At 42.3% G+C, this 17669-nt stretch overlaps 1 long non-coding RNA gene across 3 annotated transcripts in view; it reads right to left on the reverse strand.

The window, feature by feature from the left end:
* LOC138763913 (uncharacterized) overlaps positions 1 to 17669 on the reverse strand; it is a 90857-nt gene that overhangs the window by 21029 nt on the left and 52159 nt on the right. For 2 of the 3 annotated variants that reach the window (XR_011357892.1, XR_011357893.1), the window contains exons 3-5: positions 9311 to 9440; positions 1715 to 1833; positions 857 to 1103 (exon numbers count right to left, since the gene is read on the reverse strand). This is a non-coding gene — a long non-coding RNA (uncharacterized lncRNA). The remainder of the gene's footprint in view (positions 1 to 856; positions 1104 to 1714; positions 1834 to 9310; positions 9441 to 17669) is intronic. The other variant, XR_011357894.1, reaches the window with a different exon arrangement.

The raw sequence follows: 17669 nt of genomic DNA on the forward strand, positions 1-17669 counted from the left end.
ACATGACATTTATCTTTTTGTGTCTGGCCTTTTCTATAACTATATTCAAGAAGGGCAGCACAGTTAGACTAATGGTTTAATGCAACGCTATTACAGGGACAGCGACCCAGGTTCAAATCCGGTGCTGTCTGTGAGGAGTTTGTATGTTCTCCCCTTGTCTGTGTGGGTTTCCTTTAGGCACTCTAGTTTCCTCCCACCCTTCAAAACGCATGGGGGTTGTAGGTTAACTGAGTGTAATTGGGCAGTACGGGCTCATGAGCTGGAAGGGCGCTGGACGTCTAAATTAAATTAAAAGGGCAAAAAAATTGCTGTTGTTGAACTGCAGCAAGAGGAAGAAATTATGAAAAATCAAGAATGGGTAGGACAAAAGAAGATCACCTGTGAAATGACCAGTGGTTGGTATCATCATGTGTTACCAAAACTGGGCTTCTTCACTTCTGTGATATTTTCCAACAAGAAAAAGGAAACAAAACTTAATCATGCAAATATTTTCAGAAGCAATTTGCCTCAGTATTGAAGTTGGCTGCATCGTAAAATCTCAACTTCTGCACTCGCGTGTTTAGCATGGAAGTTGGTTATCAGGATAACCTTCTGTTGATTTCCAGCAAGTCTGAAGGCAAGTTCCTTAAAGAATTTACTTCAGTCCAAAGGGGAAGAGGAGGAAAAGAAGTGCAAGGAAGAAGTTCAATCATCTAATTTTTTTTGGTATCATTTAGTCCAAAGCTCCTCAGAGAAAATGACCTTGGATGTGAAGAAAATATTCTTTTAGTCTTTCACCACATGTGGAAAAACTGCAGGTGCAGGAGGTAAAGGTTCCATTATTGTCACGTTGTAATACATTTAGAATGTAACATACCTGAAATTCTTTAACTTTTGTCCACTGTAAGGCAGTGTTTTCGCTTTCTCACAGAAACCCAGAGCACCTGCTGTTCTTAGGCAGTATCCCCTCCAAGCACTGAGCAGGCCTGAGGCTGCTTAGTTTCAAAAATCAGACAGTCTCAGGTGTATTCAGGCTATTGCACTTCTGGAGAATGGATGACCTCACAAATTGTGTGAAAATGTGGGAAGATGAAGAGGTGTTCACTGTTCTTCTTGTTGCTTATCTGGAAAGTTATTAAAAGTGGTGAAAATAAAATACTCTCATCACTTTCCCAGCATGGGGCTGCACAGTTAGCGCAGTGTTTAGCGCAATGCTGTTGCAGCAACAGCGATCAGGACCAGGGTTTGAATCTGGCACTGTCTATGAGGAGTTTATGTATTCTCCCCATGTCTACATGGGTTTCCTCTTGGTCCTCTGGTTTCCTTGCACCTTTCAAAATGTACAGGGGTTGTAGGTTAATTGGGTGTCATTGGGCTGCATGTCTAAATTTTAAAAAGATTTTAAATTTAATGATCAGGGAACTTCAGTGACTATCCAGCCAGTAGGTGTTCAAGAGCAGGCCACATTAGCAGTGTTTTGGAATTTTTGTGCAGATGGTCAGTGATCTGGAAATCAGGCTGTTGCACCTAGATGCTATTTGTCAGGCCAGATTCAGTCCGAATTTTAGCCCTTTAGAAATAGGAAAGGTAGTGTAGGAGGCCAGAGCGACTCAGCCAACCTGCCTTTATGTCTTTCTGATGATGAATACAATCTGGATGTTCAGGTTTTGCCCACAAAACCTTGCCCTGAAATGTCACCTGAGAGTTCTGGATACAGCACACATTTCCAACTTACCATGAGATACTGGATCCATCATCGTGCAAGTGTTACTCCATATTTCACATCAGAGTGAGGGTCTAATTCTCAGTTTGTGTAGATTTTGTGTGGCCGAATCCTTCCTTGAAGAGTAGTTTCTGGAACAGAGAAAACTCCATTTGCTGACATAATAAGGCTACTTTCTCTGGCATGACCAGGTGAATGGACCTTAATAGCCAGTCATGTAGTCAAAGGCAACAGTGCTTACCTTCCGCTGTTATTTAATTAAGACTGATAAATATGGTGAAGTGGTGTGGAATGAATTAATGCAGAGTCATTGTACAAGGGTTTGAATCCAAAGCACATTCAAGGGATGAAGTTTCTTTGGTGTTGGCAAGGGTTCTACATGAAATGATTTGGGGCAGTTTCTGTGATGTGTCCAACTGAGACAAATTTAGTACAAGCCAATATAAATTTGCAATCTTTTCCTGTGATTATCAGAACTGGAGGCTGATGGACAAATTAGAAACATCATATCTTGGACAATGGCATAAAGCCATTCCGGGAATATTAATGGGATGATACAGTTTTGCACACAATTTCTTTCTTATGATGAATCTATTTAAATAAGGTACGAATAACGTACAAACTAACTTACATATTTCACCTTTCCATTACTGGCCAATGTTTCCAAACATAAGCAATGGAATTAAAGGGCAGGGTCAATGAGGATGCAAATTTGATTAAAAACAGCAAACTGAATAAATTAGAGATGGTTTTGCATTCTGGACATTTACAAGGGTGTATTTTGGGGTGCAATATTAAGCTTACTCTTCCTTTACAAATTGTTAATGATTTATACAGTAAAACCCTTGGTATCCAACACCTATGGGGATTGATAGATGCCAGATAAAGTATTTTCCGGTTGCTTGAGATTACTCTTACAATGCCTAACTAGTACACCTGCATTAAGAATAAACAGTTTAAAAGAGACTGAACAAATTTCACTTGCGTCAATATATAAACCTTAAAGCTTTTTACTTTATTTTCAGTCATTTTCTTTGAAAACATCTAACCATTGCTACATCTGTGGGTTCCTCCCCCTCCACGGAGCTGGCCAAAAGATGAACAATAACATAATAGAAAATTTCCCAACCCTCCCCCCACCCCCCAAACCAGGATGACTCTTACTAAGTAGGGATAAGGAGATACTTTAAGAGAGTCAGCCCAATGGCGAGCGGCATCAACCAGCTCTTCATCCTGGGCCACACCCACCATTGCTGTTTCACACAACTTTATTCAAGCAGCTACTATGAGAAAAGCACAACCAAGGTACCCAATGGCTGAATATCTGCTCCCGTCTTCAAATGTTTACAGTATGTGTTAATTCAGAGAACATTCACTTTTACAATTTTAAACTAACATTTTTTACATATTATTTTATTCTTATTTATTCTAATCCTCCCTCCCTCCCACCCACCCACCTATCTATTTTTGGCAGTTGCTTGAATTCCAGATACCAGAGGCCTTACTGTATTTAAGGTTACCGAAAATAATATCAAAGTCTGACGATGGCATAAACCTCAGAAACATACCAAGCAATGAGGAGAATAGTAATATACCCAAGCAGATTTGTGAGACTGTCAAGCTCTTGAAAAATGAAATGTGACAATGAGAACTATGAAGTAAGACTCCTGTAGGTAGAATAAGAGACACAAGGAGAGACATTGTGAACTAAATGGCATATTTTATAGATGGTGCAGAAAGTGAGGCAGGAAGCTATGATGAACTTTTACAAAGCATTTGTAATGCTTTGTTCAATGCTTAGATCAATTTTAGACAGCAATGGTTAAGAAAAATGCCAAGACTCACGGAATGTACAGAGATTAGCTCAACTGGATAGAGGACTTCAGTTATGTGAATAAACTGGAGAAACTGGCTTGGAGTTCCTCAAGGAATTCCAAGTCATGAATGGTTTGATGGATGAAATAAGAACATGTTCCAAGTAGCATTAGGGCTGGCAACAGTAGGATGCACATTTAAGATGGTTAACAAATAAACAAAAGATATCATGGAGAATATTATTGAAACACAATTTGTTAATATGTTCTGCCTGATTGGGATGGTGGAAACAGATTCAATGGAAACTTTCAAAAGCAATTTGGATTGAAACTAACAATAATCGATGTGGCTCAAGAAAATGGACAGGAAACTCTGCTAAAGAACCAATGCATATCCCGTGGTCCTTCTAGTCTTCTCCATTAGTGTACCCTTTTATGATTCTATGCTATGGATACTATGGTAAGCCACTGTTATACTGTGACTGGGTATTGCCGGCTGGACACGCCTCCCAAGACCGATCCTATCCATTACCCCTTTGCCTGCTCCCCACTCTTCATCATCAGTCAATGAGATTAATTGCTGCTCCAGTCTATAGTCAATAAAAGCTGCTCCAGTCTATAGTCAATAAAAACCTATCAGTTTCACAACCTCAGTATTTTGTGGTAATTGATGATGAATTAATTTTATTGATTATATTTTTCAAAGAAAATGGAGCAATACCTGAAACCAGAGACTCAATATAGACCCTTGATCCTCTGATGCCCCAAACATGCTTGAACATCTATGTTGCTTTGAGGACTTCCTGACAGCGACCACAAATGTTGTTAATGCGGATGAGGTCCTCAAACTCCTCTTCACGAGTCAGACCCCTGGTCTTCCCAATGATCAATGACGCCAAATTGTACAAGGAGGCCATGAGTACATTGAAGATCCAGAATTGCAGAAGGGTGAACAAAGTCTATTCAAGCCATCTCCTGGCCACCAGGAAGCAGCGACCCAGTGGGTCGAGCACGGAGTACCTACAGGCCCTCTCCAGGTTGTACAACTGCAAAGCTGTGACGGCTGCCCAGAACACAGAGGATGTCATCTGGGATGCCTATGTGCCTGGCATTTGGTCTGGACACACAAGATAGTGACTCCTGGAGCAGAAGATACTCAACCTGCAAGAGGTGATTAAATTAACAGATGCTGGAGGTGGCCCCTCAACTCGGATGTCTACCCAGCAACAAAATGCACTGCTATCTTGGGACAGGGGACCATCTTGCGCCATGAGCGAATGGTTGCAGGCATCATCGCACTCCTCTAGCAACCTGACCTCTGCTGCCATGTGAGTGATCACCACAAATGCTACTTCTGCGGGCAAGGCAAGCACCCTTGGAAACTTGCCCTGGCAAGGAGGCGGCATGCGTTAGATGCAGGAAAAGGAAACGTTGTGCAAAAATCTCCCAGTCTAATCCACCTGCAAAACCTAGCAGCGCTGCATGCGAACAGCCACCACGATCTACGCCATCCCCTTTGCGGATCAGCGATGTAACGTGCAAGTCATGGGGCCGCAATTTTGGCTGCAAGGGTGGCGACATCTTCTCGGGTCTCCAGCACCATGGGGGCACAGCAAAGGTGGCCATCTTGGGAACTCAGGCCCTTATTGGACTCAGACAGTGAGTCCATACTGGCCTCCATCACCCTGAACCAAGAGGGACCACACGAACTCACCAGGTCCGTAATGGATGTCTAGGTAAATGGGCGTGTAATGAACTGCTTGTTTGATAGCAGGAATACAGAAAGCTTTTTTCACCATAAAACTGCTAAGTGCCTATCCCTCAAAGTGCAGCTAGTCAGCCATAAGGTATCATTTGCATCCAAATCCAATATGGCCAATAGCAATGAGTCCTGTATGATGACCTTGACTGTTGGAGGCAGTTAACAAACATTTCAGGCTCCTCATCATGCCACAGCTTTGCTTTCCCTTGCTGCTGGGGCTGGACCTCCAGTGCTAACTTTAGAGCATTGCATTGGAGTTGGATGGGCCTCATCTCCCCCCCTCACCATTTGCAACAAGCAGTTTCCAGACAGCCCTCTGCACACAACCTATGGGCTCTCAATCCTCAAATTCACTCCTCCATCACTGTCCGTGAACCTCATCCCTGAATGCAAGCCGGTGGCCACCAGGAGCCCGTGAGACTACGCCGCAGACAGAGCATTCATCAAGTCAGAGGTGTAGTGTTTGTTGGGCGAAGGCATTATCAAGGGTAGCAAAAGTCCCTGGAGAATCCAGGTGGTCATAGTAAAGAATGGGGTGAAGAACAGGATGGTCGTAGATTACAGCCAACCTTAAATCAGCCTATCACCAGCTCCTGATCTGCCCGGAGGACCACCAGTATACTGTATTCAAGGCGGATGGCCGTCTTTACCACTTCCAATGTGGTCTCTAGTGGGAGATGGACCACATGGCAGGCCACTTTCCCATATCTTGATCACCTGCAGCCTCAACCTGCAGGAGTATGATGGCAACATTTGAAAATTCTTCTGGGCCGTGAAGCTCCTGAACCTTACTTATAAAAGGGAGAAATGTGTTTTCCGGAAACCCGACGAGCTATTTTTGGCTGCTTGGTTGAAGATGGCGTCATTGGTCCTGACTCTGACCGTATGCGTCCCCTACTGGAGCTGCTCTTCTGCCATACCCTCAGAGCCCTGAAGAGATACCTGGGGTTCTTCTCAATGGGTCCCCAACTTTGGGGACAAAGCTTGCCCATAAGTAAAAGTCACTGCTTTTCTCCTTTCAGCAGGGGCCCGTGCAGTTTTGGACCATATCATGGATGACATCACCAAGGCAGTGAAGCACGCTGTAGATGAATCCAACCTTGGCAGCCACACTCAACTAAGCGGGCAGTCCCATTACCTTCTTATTCACCTCCAAGGCCCTGAAATCAGCCACTCCTCAGTCAAAAAGGAGGCCCAAGCCATCATGGAGGCAATACAACACTGGAGGCATTACCTCGCTGGCAAACGCTTCACCTTCCTCACAGCCCAGCAAGAGGTCACCTTCATGTTCAATATCAAGCAAATGGGAAAAAAAATCAAGAATGATTAAATCCTCAGGGGGAGAATTGAACTACGATATCCTAGCAAACTTAACAAGCCCTCGGATGCCCTATCCTGCGGGACATGTCAGAATCCAAATGGACAGATTGCAGACCTTCCATGATAACCTTTGCCACCCCGGAGTCTCTAGGTTCTACCATTTCATTAAACCACGAACATACCATACTCAGTTGAGGAAGTCAGAATAATGACCAAAAACTGCCAGGTCTGCACTGAGTGTAAACCGCATTTCTACCGCCCGGACAAGGTGCACCTGATCAAAACTGCTCAACTCTTTGAGCACCTGAGCATCAACTTCAAGGGGGCTCTTCCTTCCTGAAATCAAAACATATACTTCCTCACCATCATCAATGAGTATTTTCACTTCCCTTTCGCCATCCCCCGCCCAGTCATCAAGGCCCTCTGCAATATCTTCATGCTCTTTGGGTACTCCTGCCTTATCCACAGTGACCGGGGGATCTCATTCATGAGCGAAGAGCTTCTGCAGTACCTGCTGGCCAGGGGCATCACCATGAGCAGGACCACCAGCTACAATCCCAGGGGGAATGGGAAGGTAGAAAGGGAGAATCCCATGATCTGGAAAACCATCCTCCTGGCAATGAGGTTACAGGGCCTCTCCATCTCTCACTGGAAAGAGGTCCTCCCAGGTGCACTCCATTCCAGATGGTTGCTCTTATGTACGGCCACTAACAATACACCTCATGAATGTATGTTTGCCTTCCCTAGGAAGTCTATGTCTGGGTCTATGCTGTCTGCCTGGTTGACCTTCTCAGTCCTGCTTCAAAAGCATGTCAGTCAATTTAAGACTGACCCATTGGTTGAGAGGGTCCACCTCCTCCACACAAATCCCTAGTATGCCTACGTAGCTTTCTCCAACAGGCGTGAGGTCATGGTCTCCATCTGGGATTTGGCACCATCAGGTGTCCCTCTGACCACCAACAGACACTCCCCCACGCCCTTCCCACTGCCATCTTGGAAGTCCCTGAACCTGCTGCTGACCACACTCCACTCAACTGTCATCACCCATGATGCACCAGTACCACAATCCCTTCTCCCTTCACCTATCCCTTCCTCCCAGCGAACTGTAACCGATGACGAAAGATCAACCACACAAGCTGCCCAGGGCATCACGGCGGTGTTCCAACCATTATCACATTGTTCACTGTGGCAATGGAGACCCCTTGACAGACTTGACCTGTAAAATATATATATGTGTATATATTTGCTTCATTTTTTTTCCTCTCACCCCACAGGACTCTTCTTAAAAAGGAGGGGCAAATGTGATAAACCACTGTTATACTGTGATTGGCTACTGCTGCTGGACACACCTCCCGAGACTGATCCTACCCATAACCCCTTTGCCTGTTCCCCACTCTTCCTGCCATGATCTGTTGATGAGGTTAGTTTGTGCTCCAATCGATAGTCAATAAAATTCTATCAGTTTCACAACCTCAGCCTTTTGTGGTAGTTGATGGCACATCAGATACACCACTGACAAAGAATTTGTAGTTGTTTAAGAACACAAGAAATTCAAAGATGGTCAGGTTACATTGTCCATTGAAGATGATCCCTCTAATATTTGGCCATTCAACCATTTGGAAGACATCACATCAAGATGGCAGTGCTATTGCTGGTATGGGAAATTGGGGGAGCGGTGTGGGGTTCCAGTGCTTCTCCGTGGGGTCCTATTACCCAGACGTCCTGCACAGGTTTAAACAGGGCATCCAGCAAGATCCTTGGAATTTGGCATTCCAGATGGTGGCACTCACGTTCAGCAGCTCAGACCTTGGAGGATTCCGGGCTGCAGCAAAGCAGTGGATTGGTGCAGGGAAATGGATCTGGACAACATTTCCTTGTCAAAAAAACTACAGCTTAGGATCACAGCAGCAGACCAGAGGCAGTTGCGAACCAGTTATCAGGTCTGCGATTCATGATAGCGCTGATGACTAGACATGCCATTGGCATCCGTATGCATCTGTGTATCTAGGTGCTACAAGCTGGAATCCAGATTTTCATGATGACTTCTATTGAGACAGTCTGCTCTATTCAAATGCAAATGAGGGAGAGCAGTATACTAAGAGATACAGCCAGTGGTATAAAAGCCACTTCTGTTCTATATTTAGCCTATTGTGGGTTCCCATCACTTTAATTTTATTAAAGGCCTTTAAGATGGGAAGGCATCAAAGTTCAACTGGGTGAAAAAGAAAGAACTTGCATTCATACATCTCTCCTCATTACACCTTCATGGCCTTTATTTGTGAAGTATTACTTTTGGAATACAAGCACTGTTGTTTTGTTGCCCAATAAAGGAGTTAATTTGCACACAGCATAGCCGACTATCAGCCACAGAATATTGAATTACCAGCTAATCTGCTGTTTTGGAGAAGAATATTGGCCAGAAACTCTCAAGAACTCACCATATGACCCTTCTCAACCATGTGACAAGACTGACGCAACAATGGAACTTGTATCTCAATGTACCACTCCTGCGTGTTCTCAAGTATGGGTGGGAATACCATAGAGTGTGTTTGAACTGATAACAGTGATCAGTGCTGTGGATAGCTTTGTCAACTATTTTGTTCGTACAAATCCTCAAATAAATAATCCCTCACTAAGAAATGAGCCTTCCAATAATAATGAGAAATCGAACAAATCTTCCAGTATCAGATTTTTAAAAAAATGGGTACTTACCAGTAGCCAATTACTCAAAGAACAGTCAGACAGCTGCATGATGTTTTCTTCCATGAAAAGGGAAATTCCCCGAATTTAATCAGGTGGCAATCATATTTTGAAAGATTCACTTGTTTATCCCACTGATCAACTGCAAAGCAAAAGATGCTCATGTTGGTAAAATACAAAGGTGCTGTATTCTTTCCCAACTCCTTCAATGCCAGTGCTGCACTAGATTTTAATTGGATCACTGTCCACCCCACCTCCACCCATTACAACCAATGAGCTTAACTGGTTGTTTTTTTTTTGTGTAACGGTTTCACCTCCCATATTCCAGCTTTGAAACAAGTATTGGAAAAAGGTAACGGTTACCTCATGTATCAGATGGTATTTTCTTAGCCTGGTTTAAATGACAGAGTGACATGAAATGCAACTAATACAAAAAATGAATTAACAGCAATACCTATATTTGATTCAAAGCTTTAAGCTGAGGCAAACAAAGGCATAAATAATTTATAAAATATTGATCCAGAAAGATTTTAAGTGACATCAAACCCAGGCAGAAAAGCTTAATGATTTAGGCAACTCAACTGAACCCACCAAGCAGCTGCTTGGCCAAAGTACTCAGCGTCCAGTTGCAATATTCTCAGACAGTAAATCTTTTCTTTCAGTTGATCACAATAATTTTTTTTTCCTTGGGACAGGTTTTCTGAAAAGTCTACATTTGAAGGTTGCTTTGCATTATAGAATTAGAAGCAATGTCATATTGATTTAGGATGTAGAACCTGATTAGGCATCTGGCCAGATTATAATTATTTTTCATTAGGAGGCAATTCTTATATTACTCTATTTTCTGTTTCCTTTCATTTACTCATCCAACCAATTGATAACTTAATCAGTTAATTCAAATTCAAAGTGTTCCTTTGACGAAAGTTCTGTCAAACAACTGCGGAACTCTGTAGTTTCCACTTGTCCAAAACAGAAGCTTATTTATAAACAGTTACATAGGATTTTGTACTTCCCTCTAATAGGCATTTGCTAACTTGACCAACTAAGAGAGCAGATTTCTTCATGGATGTTATCTCTATTGAAGGTAAGCCATCTTTGATGTATCACCATTGGATTTCATCAACATTGTCATAATTTCAGAGAGATTTAGAATTTGTACCACAATAGATTGAAGGTAGGAATACAACATAAGGAAATGGATCACTGCCTATTATAAAAATGCTGGAGGAATTCAGCCGGTCTTTCAGCATCCACAGGAGAGAAAGATATATTGCCTACATTTCAGGCCTGAACTTTCAAGTAAAAAGGCCAAATGAGCAAAACAAAAAACAGGAAATCTCACAATACAGACAGCGTTGACTGAGGGAGGAGCCCAAGACCCCCAAAAAATGGTGTTAATTGGATATCATAAGGGGAGAGGTGAGAATTGAATATGTCTGTGCGCAAGGAGACAGGGAAAAGGGAGGAAGGTGACGGGGAAAGAAATGGAGGGGGTGGGGCATGGTTTTAATTAAAGCCAGAGATGTCGATATTAATGCTATCCGGTTGGAAAGTGACCAGTTGGAAGATGAGGTATTATTCCTCCAATTTCCCTGATGTGGAGCAGAGACAGGGCACAGCCTGGGAGATCACTTTGTGGAGCACCTCAGCTCTGTCTGCCACAATAGCATGAATCTCCCAGTGGCCATCCATTTCAATTCCACATCCCATTCTCTTGCTGACATGTCTGTCCACGGTCTCATGCACTGCAAGACTGAGACCTCGTGCAAACTGGAGGAACAACACCTCACCTTCTGACTGGACACCTTCCAACTGGATGGCATTAATATGGACTTCTCTGGCGTTGGTTAGCAATATGTCCTTGTCTCCTTCTGACAAAAGACTGGCTGGGTTCCACCAGTTTTTATTACAATCACAGCATCTACAGAAATTTGTTTTTTCCTCATTGCCCATTATGTTTAATTAGAGGGGGAAAAAGAAAGAGCAGAAGATCTTGACCTGCAGAAATCTGTCATTTGTTCCCTCACCTAAGATTAGTGCAGGGGTCAAAAATTTTATCCACAGTGATAAAATTATGACTGAGGGGAAATTGGAGCCATTTTTGTGGTTCTGACAAAAACAGATTTCTTGGAAGTGCTGCAGTCCAGGCCTATTACAGAGCATTGGCATAATGGTTAGCTCAATGCCTTTACAGCACCGGCGATCAGGATCAGCATTAAAATCCCACTCTGTAAGGAGTTTGTTTGTTCTCCCTATGGGGTTTCCCCCGATGGCTCCAGTTTCCTTCCACCGTTCAAAACGCACCAAGGTGCGGGTCAATCAGGTATAATTGGGCGGCATGGACTCATGGGCCAAAATGGCCTTTTATCTTGCTATATGTCTACATTGATTTAGGAGCCAATCATGAATAAACATAGAGGCCCATTAACTGAGCTTGCCAGTGGATTGAACCTTTGTTTTTTTCCCACACCTGAGAACTAGTGTTCAATCCACACTTAAAGTGAGCAAGTATTTTTTTTGAGGATCAACTTCAAAACCTCATTGGTTAAATTTTTGCTGGACACATCTCCACACCACAAAACGATCACTGCTTATATTACTACCACTAATTCTGTAATTTAACCTTGAGATAGAACTTGGTTTAGTGCAAGACTGAAGGAAGCAAATATTAAATTATTTTTTATCATTTAAATTGTTGACTCAACATATGATATAAATGATTCCATTCTTCCATCTGTGTTCCCTCCACCAATGGTTTCTGAATTGATGGTGAGCCTCAAGAACATGCTGTTCTATTTCCAAATAAATCTACATTTTGAAGGATGTTATGTCCCCATACTGGGTTACTGTAAAATTATTGAAGAGGACCACCATGACAGCCATATCATGTGAAAGTATTTGGATACAGTACAGGGGAAGAGGTAGAAGGGACAACAGACCAAATGCAAATTGCTGAAAATAATTTACATTCTAAGAATCAACTTCAGAATACTTAAATGATAAGCTGTCTCAAATCAGACTTAGTGGGTACAATAGCATACTTAAAATAAACATTTCATAGCTCTACTCTATTCTTTTAATTACTTTTGAGGTATACTTACTGCTCTATTCAGGACTGTGCCACTTCCAATGTGGGAAGTCAACGAGCAGAGGGTTTAAATCTTGTGAATGAAGTCCATCGAGAGATTTTCCTACCTCTCCTATAATCTTCCTGGTCTAAAATCATGGCAGAATTAATCTTTCACCACTGGCCTGTAGCAATATGGATTCAGTGACAACGGGTCTCGAGAAAGGGTAACTCTTCTATTGTCATGCAATTATATGTTTGCTCTTGCAAGTTTATCACCAAATGCAAAAGGATGATTGCAGTCCCTGTCTCTTCAGAAGAGAGAAACAGACACCTTGACGAAGGGCTCATGCCCAAAACATTGGTTATATCGCTTTGCTACACAAGGAACACTGGGTGACCTGCTGAGGTTCTCCAGCACCTGTGTGTTGAACTACCATCAGTGTCGACAGAGTTTCCTGTTTAAGACCAAGGGAGGGTTAAGAGGGAGGGTTAGCTTTCTCACCCACAAGTTTCCCCCCCCCCCAAAAATTTTTATTCACAATAAACTATTTAGAAAAAAGAAAACAGTTCAGTCTTTTCACATCCTTTGTGTAATATCCATATATTTCCATCAAAGTACATTGTTACATACATTCTCTAGTTACACCACTGTGGCAACTTGTCATTACTCCCCCCACTGTTGTTTGACAGGCCTTCCTCTTGGTCTCAGCCCCTCAATGCCCACAGAAGGACTCCAGATTGAGGTCCTTCCCCACAGGGTCCTCCCATTGGGTGCACCAAGCCTCAGTGTATCCCTCAAGACGTAATTCTGAAGCCTGGAATGTGCCAGTCTGCAGCATTCCCTCACCTACATCTCATTTTGGGTAGACCAAAGGGCATCATTCACCAACTTGAGGGTCTTCCAGTAGTTCCAGATGACTGTCTCTGCATTTGACCCCAGGAACAGCTCATAAATCAGAAAATCTTTTGTCACACAGCTGCTGAGGATGAACTGTAACAAGGAGCCTTACATCCTTTTCCACACACTCATAACAAATCTGCATTCAGTAAAGAGGTGGGCAACGGTCTCCACCCCAGTCATCTCGGGGACAACATGGATTGTGGACGATGTTTCTGCTGTACGGGAAGGAGATGATCAGGAGGGTTCCTCTCACTGCCAGGCAGACCAACAATGGAGACATTTTGCCAAATGACTCCGGGAACCACCCCACCGTGTCCATCGAATCCTCCTCTCTCAGTGTCTGCAGGACGTTCCATGCTGACCACTGCTGCTCCAAGCTGCTTTGGTAATAAAGCTGCTTTTAAACTCTGTCCCTGTCAGTTACTGAATAACAGGATCCTTTAAATAATTGGTAATTGAAGTTGAGCTTTTCAAAGATCTTTACTAATTAAAAGTTTTATTCATGCTATTAGCGAGCAAGTGCAGGAAGGGAGAAAAAAGTTTCAAATCTCTTTTGGAGGAAAAAAAGAGCTATTTCCTGTCTCTTGACAATTTATGAGTGTCCTGACTTCTACAAAGCTCCAGATGAATACAATGCACATCTTTTTCTGCCTGTTAGCATCTGGTAGCTAACACACTTTACAGATCTTTGACAGTGAAACAAAGTACCTTAAGATACATCCTCAAAACAGAATGTACAGTACTGTATTAACTTTGTATATTTAATATTTTCCAGGCTTATCAGAAAAAAAGTGTTATTTATAAGCTTTTAAGTAAGAAGCAAGTTGTATTTTAAAAAAAATTTCAATTATTTTGCATTATCTAAAGCCGGGACAGCATGGTAAATACGTAAATGAAACCAAAAATCAAAATACTTAATATTTCTGCCTTTTTTAATTCCTTTATGCACAGTAAGATGAGCATTTTTATTTGTTCCCCTCTATCTTCAGAAGTTTAAAATACAATAAAAAGCTGACTTCTTTGTTAGAACTCCTCCCTTTTCAACTCAGGCTCTCTTGTAAATTGTTTTGAGATATTTCTTTGTGTGCCGAGTGCTATATAAATGTTTTATAAATGTCAGTTGTTACCTCTGGTGTACTGTATGTGTACAGCTGTGAGAATCTTTACTACCAGTACATTATGGTTCTGTCTGCACTTCAAACTGCAGTTAAACAGGGGAAAACAGTGGTGCACAGACCATTCAACTTGTGTACCGCAGTGCTGCAGACAGAGAACTTTGACAACAATTATATAGAACCATTGGTGCAGCAAACAGTGGTTCATAGGTGGATCACTAAGAAGAGAGCAATGAGATGTCAAACTGAACAAAGATGTCAGAAATGGCAACTAAAAGCTTAATCAAAAGGAAGGTTGGGAAACAGATTCAAAACATCCAAGATTAAATTCTAGACTGTACTGCTTCAACAGTTGAAGGTTTGGATACTGGTAATAGGCGAAAAGGGAAGCAGCTTGGGAAGCCAAAAATTGGGGTGGGAGGGAATGATTGTGTTAGTGGAAGAAGGAGGAAATTGTAGGCATTTTTTGAACACAGAACACTACAGCACAGTACAGGCCCTTTGGCCCTCAATGTTGTGTTAACCCATATATTCCTTTTAAAAAAAGTACTAAACCCTCCCTACTCCATAACCTTCTATTTTTCTTCCACCCATGTGCCCATCTTGGAATCTCAAATGTCCCTAATGTTTTAGCCCCCACCACCATCCCTGACAAGGCATTTCAGGCACCCACAACACTCAGCGTTTAAAAAAAAACCTTAACCTTGATGTCTCCCCTCCCTTCACTTTGTACTCATGGCCTCTGGTGTTTGCTATTCCTGCCCTTGGAAACAGGTCCTGGCTCTCAATCTTGTAGACCTCTATTAAGTCTCCTCTCATCCTTCAACGCTCCAAAGTAAAAGGTTCCAACTTTGCTAACCTTTCCTCATAAGATTTATTTTCCAATGCAGGCAACATCCTGGTAAATCTGCTCTGCACCCTCTCCATAGTTTCCACATCCTTCCTATAACGAGGTGACCAGAACTGAATTTACCAGAGATTTGTATAGATGTAATGTGACCTTCTTAAATATCCTATCAACCTGTATGGATTTGGGTCCCAAGGTTCCTCTGTTCATTAACATTCTTAAATAACTGACCATTGACCCTGTACTCAGTCTTCTGGTTTGTCCTTCCAAAGAGGATTGCCTCACACATCCAGATTGAACTCCATCTGCCACTTTTCTGCCCAATTCCGCATCCTGTCTATATCCTTTTGTCACCTACGAAAACATTCAGTTCCATCCACAACTCTCACAACCTTTGTATCATCTGCAAACTTACTGACCCATCCTTCCGCTTCTTCCTCCAAGTCATTTATAAAATTTTTTACATTTGGTATATTTTTTCCCCCCAAGGTCGACCATGAAGATGGAATCCAAACAGAACATAGTTTTGGAAATAATAGGGAGAGCAGATTTTAGATCAGCTGAGGTCTTTGAAAATTGGATGATTGAAGATTGGTCATAGGAAACTACTCTGGCTGTGACAGACATCGATATGGATTCAATGGAAGGTGGGTTAAACCATGGCCAGTGATGTAACAGAGTTGCATAGGGGTAACATTTGTGACATGTTTCATCTAGATCTATCAAATATAAATGCAAGCTGGGTCTGCCTGGGATACATTAATTATGAGAAAGCTGGAATATACATTTATTTGAGAGGAGCGGCTTAGATGCAAAAATAAGTAACAATGAAGGAACAATGATATATTTCCATGTTAGGATGGCATGTGATTTGGAAGAGAACTGATTGGGTAGTGATGAAGGTGACACTCTGCATTACCTATTGACACTCACTGGACACAGTTTGCCTGAAGCAGCAGATGTTCCCAGAGGTATCTTGGAACAAACTAAGAACATGAAAGCTTCAAGCTGTGGTAATGGAAAGAAATCATTCTGTGCCAGATGTTAAACGCATGCAACAGATGATATGATTCAATAGGAGCCATGCTAGTGAGGAAGTGGTGAATACTAGTCGCTACTGACACGTATCTCAATAGATGGGGAACCTAGCTGAGGGTAATATGCTAGAAAACATGTCAGATGCCAGTGCTAGAGGAACTCAGCCAGTCTCACTGCATCCATGGGAGGTAAAGATATTTTGGGCCTGAGCTTCTCCTCAAGGTATAAATCAAGAAAACACAGGCATTTGAATTAAAAGACAGAGAAAGAAAGGGGGAGAAAGGGAGAGGGAGGAGTACAGACCAAGATAAAAGGTGTTAATTGGATATTATAAAAAGAAAGGTGAAAATTGATTTTGGCTGTGAAAGGAGACAGGGAAAAGGGAGGAATGAGAGAGTGTGCAAGGAAAGGAAACCAGTGGGGGGGGGGGGGGAGTGGTGGGGAGGGAAGAAGGTGCTATAAAAGCATAAATTACGAATCTGAGCTCCAACAAAGTAATAAAAGGTTTGATTGGTGCAGTTGAAAAGCAAGATTCAAAAATCTTGACCCATTGAGGCTGATTACAGTCATTCACGTAAGTAACTAAACATTATAGCTTTCTGTGAGCAAGTCATTTCATGTCATTTTGAGGACCAGGCTTATTCTGCATGTGACTCTCCAAATTCTATCTACTAAATCATTGGGTTATTGGAGGATGGTTATGGAAGGGAGTGAGATTGTCTAGCTTCTAGGTGAAGCTTGCTGGAGTGATTCATTACTGGGTGAGCCTCAGAAAGGTTTGTGGTGAGTTGAGGGTACATTACTGTTTTTCGTGATGTACAAAGCCACCATTTAAGCATTCTTCTAGAATTTATTTGAGTGGGTACCATACAAAATTTCACTTCTAATCCTCTGGTTCAGATCCTGCTAATCTGCATTTTACAAGTGCCCTCTGAGCTTGAATCAGACAAATACTTTAATGACCCTTCTCAAGAACAAACCAAAGGTGGCACTCATCGAATTGCAGTGTAAATAGGATGGCAAGTTATTTAAAATCATATTCCAACACCAACTTTGATTATTCAGGGCAAAGAAACACAAATTTTGCAACAGGGTAAAAACTGCCAACTTTGCATGATATCTCTAGTTTTCTGCATTTGATGGAAAGCTGACACAAAGTCAATGCATTAAAGTTGCAGTGAAACAAAATTCTGCAGACAACTCCCCCCCCCCCCCCTCCCCGCCCCCCCCCCCCCCCCGCCCCCAACAAAATGATTGATTCAAAATATTAGCACCTGGGTGTGACCATTTATTAAAACTGAATAGAGAATATAGCAAATAAATGCTTTTTTTAATGGCTATATTGTGTAGCGTCTTGCACACCACCACCATTCTGCTCTCTCTCTCTCTCTCTCTCCATA

This window comes from Narcine bancroftii, chromosome 5 (assembly GCF_036971445.1).
Source record: "Narcine bancroftii isolate sNarBan1 chromosome 5, sNarBan1.hap1, whole genome shotgun sequence".
NCBI lineage: Eukaryota > Metazoa > Chordata > Chondrichthyes > Torpediniformes > Narcinidae > Narcine > Narcine bancroftii.